We start from the raw sequence: 10,570 nt of genomic DNA on the forward strand, positions 1-10,570 counted from the left end.
AATTACAAAAGAAACACAAAAAAGTCCGAAATTAAATTCAAAGAAAAATAACAAGAAATTTTAAAAAAATATAAAAATAAACCTTTACAAATAAAATAATTGTAAAAAAATATTAAAAATAAAAAATTTAAAGAAAAAAAAGAATCTTAAAAAATAGTAAAAATAAAAATTCTTAATAAATGCTAATCAAATTCTAATTTATTTATAATTAAATATTAATGAATCTTAATAAAATCTTAGATTAAATTCTAATTAAAATTTTAATTGAAATTCTAATTAAAATTCTAATAAAAATCCTAATAGACCTTAGTCAAATCTTAAGTCAAATCCTAATGAAATCTTAATAAAATTCTAAATCTTAAACTAATCCTAGAAAAATTCTAATTAAATCTTGATAAACTTTTAATCAAATATCAATCAAATCCTAATTAAAACCTAATAAAATCCAAAATAAATCTTAAATCTTAACCAAATCTTAGAAAAATCCTAAATTCTAATCAAGTTCTAATAAAATCTTGAATCCTAAATCAATCTTAATCAATCTTTAATTAAATTCTAAGTCTTAAATAAAACTCTTAATAATTTTAGAGTAGATTAATAATTCAATAAAAAATAATTTAACTATTGATTTTAACTCAAATTTTATATACCTTGTAATAACTAAGTTAAAAATAAGTAATTTATTTTTGAATAGGATTACACATACCAAATAGATAGTAAATCCTAAAATATGCTTAAATATTAGCCAATCTCTTTCTTCAATCTTGATGCTAAACTCTTTTAGCCAATATTTCTTAATTCCATTGTTAAATATCTCTCAAAATATATATATATATTTAAAGAAAAACAAGTCTACTATGTATACACATAAATTTCATTTCAATCTAACTAGCAAATTGCTAAAGATGTCAAGGACATGAACTAAAAGATGATGCATAAACCAATGAAATCCATATCAAAGAAAGAGTGACAAAATAAGAATAAGGAAGTATGTATATTAAAAAGAAACTAGAATGGCTTATTGTCAAAAGACAAGAAATTTTGAGATTCTTGAAACTAGACTAGAAGCAAGAAAAGAATTGACAAGAATGAAGATGACTTCACTCTTGTCTTTATATATACTATCTAGTTAGGGGCTATATGGCAATGTTCTATAGGACCTTCAATATGTATTGACTTTGTAGGACACATTCCTTGACTTACAAGGCAAGTTTTTCTATGTGTGGACCACATAATTAGTTTGGTTTTCAAGCTAACAATATGTGTGGTACATGGCCAACTTATTGACCACTTTTCTAATCTAAGAAGTCAATTATAGACACCTATAAAGTCAAAGCAATGTCTATAAAGCTTCTAAAAAGCTTCTATAGAAAATATTATAGAATTAACTTACTTTTATTTATTTTTACTTACTTTTACCTATTTATATAGGTAATTATTAGCTTACATGTGTATGTCCATGACATTACCTCGCCTTTTAGGGACGAATTCTATGAGGAGAAATCATCATATGTTGAGGAAATCTATGATGCAACGAATTGTATTCATTCCATATTCAGATCTTTGTTCTCTTCAAAGATGGTTGTTAGGGCCTCTCAACCATCAATAGTATTTCAAACCAAGGTGGAAAGACCATCCTGTTATTTAATCATTTTTGAGGCCTTCATATCTTCCTTCAAATAAAATATTTGGAACACTATCAAGAGTTGTTCTGACCTCTAATAAAATTATAAATCATTGGAAGTCTCTTCCAAGGTCATAATATCAAACGTATTATATCTTGCCATCTATTTGTGAAAAAACATATTATTCTTGAGGATCTTCATGTTGATTGCATCATCTTGAAGGTTGTGACAATCGCAATGCCTTATCTGATAAGTCAGCAAATGAAGGTTCTTCAATCAAATCCGTTGATTGTTGCTTCTCCACCTCCTTAGTATCACAACTATAAAGAAGCTACAAACAAGGATTGAAAGTAGAAATTTATCTCGCTTAGATCTTGTTTTTTTTTATAGGAAAGGTCTTTGTCTTGATTTTGATAGATGTAGTCAATAAAAAGCCTCCACCGCCTTTGCTGCATTTATAAGATTCTTTACTGACTTTTATGTGCATTCACTAATATCATATCCGTACCAATGGACAAGATATTCTAATTTGTTTTGGCACCGCCTTGAATCTAGAACTTCTTCCACTTCAAACTCTTCATTATTATCTACTTCTATAAGAAGAAGTGGAGCTTGTCTTCTTCTTGATATGTCTACTATCTTCTATGGTTGAAGAAGAGATACGTGGAATATTGGATAGATTTTTATTGACTTTGATAGGTGTAATGATATGCAACTAGATTGATTTGTACAATAATAGGAAATGGTCGAAGCCTACGATAGTCCAACTTGTCACAAAGACAAGTAGTCTTGATATTATGACGAAATAAGCATACCTTGTCACCCATATAGAATGGTGGTTATTCCTTTCAATAGACATCTCCATAGATCTTTTGTTATTCTTTAGCTTCTTTTAACTACACTTTTATTGTTGCATATAGCTCTGACAAATGATTTGTTAAATCTTTTGCCATAGGATTATCAGCTTTTGAAAAGTCAAAAGTATTAAATTGTGGATGATAACCATAATTGGCAAAGAAAGGTATTTTTTTATAGAAGAATGTACTATTGTTGTATTGCATGATTTTCTATTTGAGAATACATTAGGTACTTAGCTGTAGAGAGTTTAATTTTAACTTATTGGCCAAGCTCCAATAAGTTATTTAATCTTAAAAGTAGAAGATAAATAAATGCTACAATATCAAAAAGATATTGTACTAATAAACTCTTTTATATTTAAGAAGGTTTGTACATAAGGCTTTCTAAAATATCTAAAAATTTTCTAACATTCTTGGCTATACCAAATCATAGTTAACCATTTGTTGATAGATTAGGTTTTTAATAACTTCAAAGGAAATCCAAAATCTCTTCTCAAAAGCTCATCTTTATACAAAAATCCAACCATTGCTCTATATATCTATCTTCAACATATATATAAAGTCTTAGTTTCTAAAATACTCCTTTATTTTGTATAAAATGCTCAAGTTATAAAAAAGTCCCTTCAAAATATAATATTTCTACAAAGGATTTCTTCTTTCCAAATTTTAGAAATTCATATCTCTTGATCCAACTGTTCCGATTTTGCCAAATTCAGAGATATCTTAAAATTCACTCTTAAGCTTTAATTTACAAAAATTCAACTATAAATTTTCTATTGATTGTCTAGCATCTTAAAAACCCTAGCACGTACTCTAAAACCTTAATTCACAAGCACCCAAGTACTATTTTCTTTATATCTCATGAATCTAAAATCTAAATATTATAAAACTTATATATAAACTTTAGTAATATTAAAATAGACATTCTTGGAAATTCTTAGCTAAAATCTTATCAAATTAAACAAGATATAGCTCAAAACACAACTACCAATAATTTGGGTCACTTACAACTTCTTAGATTCCAAATGCTGACTTCAACTTCCAATATCTCCTTTATCCCAAAACCATAGTCAAAACCTAAACTTGTTGATTCTAGCCTCCAAAGCTCAAATGCTTCCAAAAAACTAACCCTAATATCTAATATGGCTTTAGGCAGCCTCCTTGAATCCATTGGTCATGATTTTTGACCAATAAGAATGGAGATTTTTATCATCCATCTCCATTCATCTATATGGATGCCTTTAACTCTCTTTTTGCTACCAAAACTCCTCTCAAATTCTTTTCTTTACAAGATTTTTTCAATATATGTCCTAAGTACCAAATAAAAGAAATAGAATAAGTCTTTAAGGATCACCAATTTCTAACAAAGGTGACTCTAAATATTTAAAACTTACTACTAATAAGATTAACTTCAAAGTTACTATTAAAAAGAAATAAAGTTATATAAATTCTAATAAAAATCCTTTTAAACTATCTCTTTTTGAAGTTATAATCTATCTACATCCTACAACTAATAAAAATCTATTAATATGGCTTTTACTATGTTGTCTAATATATTGTGCATTAAATATATAAATACATTATTTTCACATGGTAGCCGAACAACAACATGACACCATGTTATCATAAGCAAACTCTGCCAATGGCAAAAAAATTGTCCAATTACCTTCTTGGTAGTTGATGGTACATCTTAATTATTGTTTCAAAACTTAATTAACATGCTATCGTAATACATGAAGTCTTACTTGAGAATGCTCCAAGCACCTGATTATGGAAGGTAGAAAAGAAATTGTAATAACAAAATCCTAATTCTAATAAAACACTAATAATGCTAAATAAGCTTTAATCATATTCAGAGAAACTTCAAAGGAATTCCAAAGAAATAATAAGAAATCTTAAAGAAATATTAGAATGATTATAAACAAATCTCAAATACATCTCAATTCAATCTTAATTTAATCTTAGTTGAAACCTTACTTCATTCAAACTTTAGGCCAAAAACTAACTAAATCTTAAATCCTAACCAAACTCAAATAAAATCCTAAATCCTAAATCAAATCTTGATTAAATTCTAACAAAATCCTAAATCCTAAATCAAACCCTAATCCTAAATCAAATCCTAACCAAATCCTAAATCTTAAATCAAACCCTAAACCAAATCCTAATCCTAAATCAAATCCTAACCAAATCCTAAATCCTAAATCAAATCCTAATTCTAATCCTAAATCCTAAACCAAATCCTAACCAAATCTTAATCCTGAATCAAACACTAACCAAATCTTAACCCTAAACCAAATCCTAACCAAATCCTAACCAAATCCTAACCAAATCCTAATCTTAAATCAGATCCTAACCAAACCCTAACCCTAATTCAAATCCTAACCAAACCTTGTAATTTCTACAACAAAATTAAACCTCAATAACTAATGAAAGAACCGTTGATCTTAACTCAAATTTTGCACACTTCTTAAAAACTAAGTTGAAAACAAGCACAAAATGTTTGAAAAGGATTGGAATTACCAAATAGACGATAACCTCAAAAACGTGCTTAGATATTGGCTGGCCTCCTTCTCCAACCTTGATGCCAATCTTCCAAAGCCAATATCTCTCTTTTTCACCATTCGATTGATCTCAAAATTCTCATATATATAGAAAAACAAGTCTAATATCCTCTTATATAAATTTCACTTCAATCCAATTAGTAGATTACAAGAAATTTTAAAAACCCTCACTAGACCTAAAATTCTACTTTTTGAGATCTCAACTCATTTAAACCTCAATAATCCTCAATTCAACCGTTAGATCAAGCTAAGATTCACAACACATATTAAGCACAACTATGACCATTATTTCACAAAATTTCATGCATATATCTATTATAAAACTCTTGAAATCACTAAAAACATCAATCTTATTTTATTTCACAAATCCTAAGTCATCCAAAAAAAATCTTGACTTTGTAAAGCTCTTACAAAGTCATAACAACTCTAAATTGCCCAATAATAATACTCATAGAAACTTTATTCAATCTGCTATCAAATTCTACTCTTTGATTTGCGAAAAAACCCCAAAGTCATCGTCGAGACTCAGTTTTGTGCCTCAGGGTCTGATTTCAACCTAGGTTGCTAATTGACCCTCTCTAAGTATCAATATCTAATTTTTCTAAATAAATTTTACTAGAATTTACTCTTAACTTCCTTCTAAAGATGCTTATATCATTTATTTTTCCAATCTACTTTGTTTTGTTTTATTTATGGTCCTACAAGTAAGTAGAAGTCACCTTTCTAAAAGGCAGCATTGGTATCTTTTAGTTTTACTATCCTTTTGACTATTAACTATATTTTTAAGATAATTTGCTCCAATACTTTGAACTAAGATCTCATATATTATAATAATTTCTACACTCTTTCACCTATTAGTCATGGTACATCTCGACATCCACCCCCCCCTCCTCCCTCCCCCTTGAATCTGTACATCCTCTGGTATGTGCCAATGATTCGTCAATATATTGATATAGAATGTTCTTCAACTTGGTCTAATTCTTGATGTTCAATATGCTCTTTGTTCCAATCTCAATATCTTGTATTGAATTTTGTTCTTCATGAAAACAAATGTCTTCATCTCTTTGTTTAAATAACTTGATTTATTTGCCTGCTATGAGTACCTTCAATTCTGTACCATCAAGTTCTTGTAATGAATATAATCCATTGTTGTATGCCTTTTTGATAATATAAGGTCCAAACTATCTCTTTACAAATTTTTTCTTAATGCTATGTTGATTGTCTAAGCTACTATCATAAACTAATACCCAATCACCATCTTTAATTGCTTTAGGTTGTAGTCGATGCTTTTTATCAAATCTTTCCTTATTCTTTTCCCTTCCTTCTTTCAATTTTTCTATTGCTACTTCAATATCATTAGGTCTTCTTTCTAGTTGTTGAATCCATAATGTTAAAAGTTCTTCTCTATTGAGATCATTCTTCTAAGGCAATACACCAGATGTAGGTACTACATCTTCTATTGGCATTACTTATTTTTACGGATATATTAATTCAAAAGGCATATAACTTGTTAGTGAACTATGAGTTGCACAATCTGTCCATAGTGCAAATGGTAGTAGTTTAGGCCATTCATATGCTTTGATATTGCATGCTTTTACTAATGCGTTAACAATAGATGAATGTCCATGTTCACTTTTACCATTACCTTCTGGGTTATATGGTGTTGTTAAAGAAAGTTTAATTCCTATTCTATTAAAGAATTCTTGTGCTTCCTTTGCATCCAATTCACCCCTATCCACTATAATTTTTTGAATACAATCATAGCAACAAATAACCTCTTCTAATAGAAATTGACATACACCTTTAGTATTCTTTGTTCTTAATCCTCGTCCTTCAACCATATTTGATAAATCTTCTCATGCAAGTACCAAATACTTCATTTGTCCAAGTCCCATAGGCATTGCCACTAAATTCACTACCTACTTATAATATAAAGCCAAAAGATATTTTGGATGTAATCAATCTCTATGTCGAATATTTGAATACACTTGGCAAGTCTTATAAGATCCTATGAAATTTGCTACGTCTTTGTACAATTCCTTCGACCAATATTTTTTTTTTAACTTAGTGAATGTTGTCCAAATACCTCGATGCCCTACTCATAAATTTTTATGAAATTCTTTAATAATCCTTAATTGATCTTTTAAACCACATATCACCCTTTGTGGTACTTCTCATCTTTTTTTTGATGCTTCCATAAATATCCATCATGTAAAAAATATCCATAGGCTTTCTTATGGATTTTTTTAAATTCTTGATTTTTCCAACCTTTTTGTTGCTTTAATGTGCTCAAATACTTTCCAACATCTTTCCATTCATTTTCATATAAATCTCTTAAAAATATTTCCAATGATATATTCAAACATACTGTTAGGGACATAGTCCTTAGAACCTTCTAGAGACAAGTTTCTAGAACCTTCTAGAGACAAGCTTCTAGAATCTTCTAGAAGCAAGTCTCTGGAACCTTCTAGAAGCTTCCTAGTTGGTAGAAGTTACTTGAGAAGCTTCCTAAATAGGAATATATATTAGAATCGAGGCTGAAGAGTTCTTCAATCTCGACAACACATCTCTTGGAGCTCTAGCTCACCTCTCTAGTGTTGTTCTTGTATTCATCTGATTAATCTAGTTCTTGCCAGTTCTTGTTGAACTTCTTGTTAGATCTCAAGTCTGTATTTCTGTGTCCGTGACAGTTTGTTGAGACTTCACTCACCTCAGATATCAGAGCTAGTTTCTTCTTTGTTAGAGTGTGGATTACCCCTCTGCTTGGAAGTGTACTAGCATTTTAGAGGTTGCGGATTACCCTCTTCTAAACTGATACTTCTTTTGTTACAATATTGGAGTCTTATTCTTCTTGGAGAGAGTCGATTATCCCTTTTCTTGAAGCTCTTAAGGCATTTTAGAGGTTGCAGAGTACCCTCCTCTAAACCAATATTGTCTTCTTATAGAGTCATTTCTGTCCTTCTCTTAGAATGGCCGGGGGCCAAGACATTAGTATGACGGAAAGTTCAGAGTCCAAGTTAGATGCTATTATGAATGCCCTCGCTACGTTATCGCAAAGAACTACAGAGATTGAAGGAGTCGTGGCAAGGCTTCATAATGATGGAGCATCTGGGATTGCACAATCTAGGTTGCACCAGCCTCAAACTTCTACACTTGGAGAAGCAACTTTGCCTCAGGTTCGACAAGCACCACTGGTTCTACAACATAAAGAGCCCCGAGTTAGCCTTTCAGAAAAGTTCGATGGTACGCGTTCCAAGTTTCAAAGATTCGTCAACCAAATCAAGTTGATAACAGTTTTACAGCCCGAACGCTATCCAATGGAGGAGTCACGTGTTGGGCTTGTTGGAACCTTACTTACAGGGCAAGCTCTATCATGGTTTGCTCCTTTGTTTGAGAAACGATTGTCCATACTAAACAACTTTGAAACCTTTTTGGAAGTGTTTACGAAAGCATTTGGTGAACACGATAAGGTTCGATGGGCTACAACAAAGATTCAGTCACTATGACAAGGGATGCGTTTTACATCAATCTATGCATCGGACTTCAGGCAATTAGCATGCGACATCAATTGGGACGAAGAAGCGTTGATGAGTCAATTCTATTGGAGTTTAAGGGACGATGTGAAGGATTTGCTGTTAACTCTTCCTGATCCGCAAATGCTCAACAAAGCTATTAGCCAAGCTGTGAAGTGCGATAACTGCCTATTCTAATGTCACCAAGACCAACGTTAAAGACAACATATGGTTCGCCATATCCCAACTATGTCGACAAGCAGCATGAATTCACATTCAGAGGTAGAAGACATGTAAATTGATGCGGTACGTGTCAAATCTCTTACTCTAGAAGAAAAAAAGCGGCGTATGGAGGAAGGTCTATGCTTGTATTGCGGTGAAGAAGGCCACAAAGTTGGAAACTACCCTAAGAAGTAAAATCGACGTATTATCAAGACTAGGGGCGCATTTATTCAAGAAAACGAGGATGCCTGGCCACAATAGGAACCGTGCGGCTGGACAGTGAAATATCGCAACAACAACCAGGTTCTTTTCTTTCCGCTCAATCTGCCCTTTATTTTACAATCCCTTTGTTTATTGGCCCTCAGAAACTGAGAACCTTATCATTATTAGATTCAGGAGCATCTGCTTGTTTCTTAGACGAAGAAGTTGCGAAGTGTCATAAGATCCCTTTAGTACAAAAATCCAAACCTATTCACGTTGAGGTCATAGATGGACGACCTTTATTGCCTGGTAGTATCACCCATGAATCAGAACCTATAGAAGTGACGTTTAAGGGCCATAGTAGTCATATTATTTTTAATATTATTAGAACCCCATCAAATCCTATTATTCTTGGTCTTTCCTAGTTGGAAAAGCATAACCCATCCATAGATTGGAAGTTGCGCAAGATAACCTTTCTCACAAAACCACCCAAGAGCAAGCCTAGTAGAAAATCCCGAATAGAGAAATCTTTATTTATTGGAGCAAGAACGTTTATAAGATCGTCTAAGGAAGGCACACCGTTTGTCATTTATGCGACACCAACTACCGGGGAGAAGATCTCGAGAGCAAGTATACCAGAGCAATATAAGGATTTAAAAGACGTGTTTCAAAAGAAAAATGCCGACATGCTACCGGAACACAGATCATATGATTGCGCCATAGACTTACAGGAAGGAGCACAATCACCTTTTGGCCCAATCTACAATCTATCGCAGACAGAGTTGACGGAGTTGCGGAAGTACATCGACGAGAATCTAGCCAAGAACTTCATCCATCATTCAAAATCATCAGCTGGAGCATTTATCTTATTTGTGAAGAAGAAAGATGGCTCATTGTGGATGTGCGTGGACTATCGAGGCCTCAACAAGGTAACAAAGAAGAATCGTTATCCGTTACCCTTAATTTGTGGTCTCTTAGAACAACTTGGATATGCAAGGATCTTTACAAAAATTGATCTAAGGGGAGCTTACAACCTTGTACAAATCAAGGAAGGAGATGAGTGGAAGACAGCGTTCCGTACAAGGTATGGCCATTTTGAGTATAATGTCATGCCCTTTGGTCTTACCAATGCTCCAGCGGTCTTTCAAGATATGATGAATGATATTTTCCAAGAGCACCTTGATGATTTTGTTGTCATCTATTTAGATGATATTATGATATTCTCCAAAAATAAGGAAGAACATGAAAAACACGTTCGTTTGGTCTTGGAAAAACTACGCGAGCGAGGACTATATGCCAAGTTGGAGAAGTGTTTATTTCACCAAATAGAGATGGAGTTTTTGGAGTTTGTTGTGACTACGGAAGGCTTGAAGATGGATCTCAAGAAGGTGGAAGCTATCGTGTCCTGGGAGGTTCCGAAGACGGTTAGAGACGTACAATGCTTTCTTGGTTTTGCTAACTTCTATCGAATCTTTATCAAAAATTATTCTCAAGTTACTGCTCCCCTCACTCGGTTGACATGCAAGGATAAGCTGGAATGGGGACCTCTAGCAGAGAAGGGGTTTCAAGACCTGAAGACCGCATTTACTACA

This window comes from Physcomitrium patens, chromosome 5 (assembly GCF_059467195.1).
Source record: "Physcomitrium patens ecotype Gransden chromosome 5, ASM5946719v1, whole genome shotgun sequence".
Taxonomy (NCBI): domain Eukaryota; kingdom Viridiplantae; phylum Streptophyta; class Bryopsida; order Funariales; family Funariaceae; genus Physcomitrium; species Physcomitrium patens.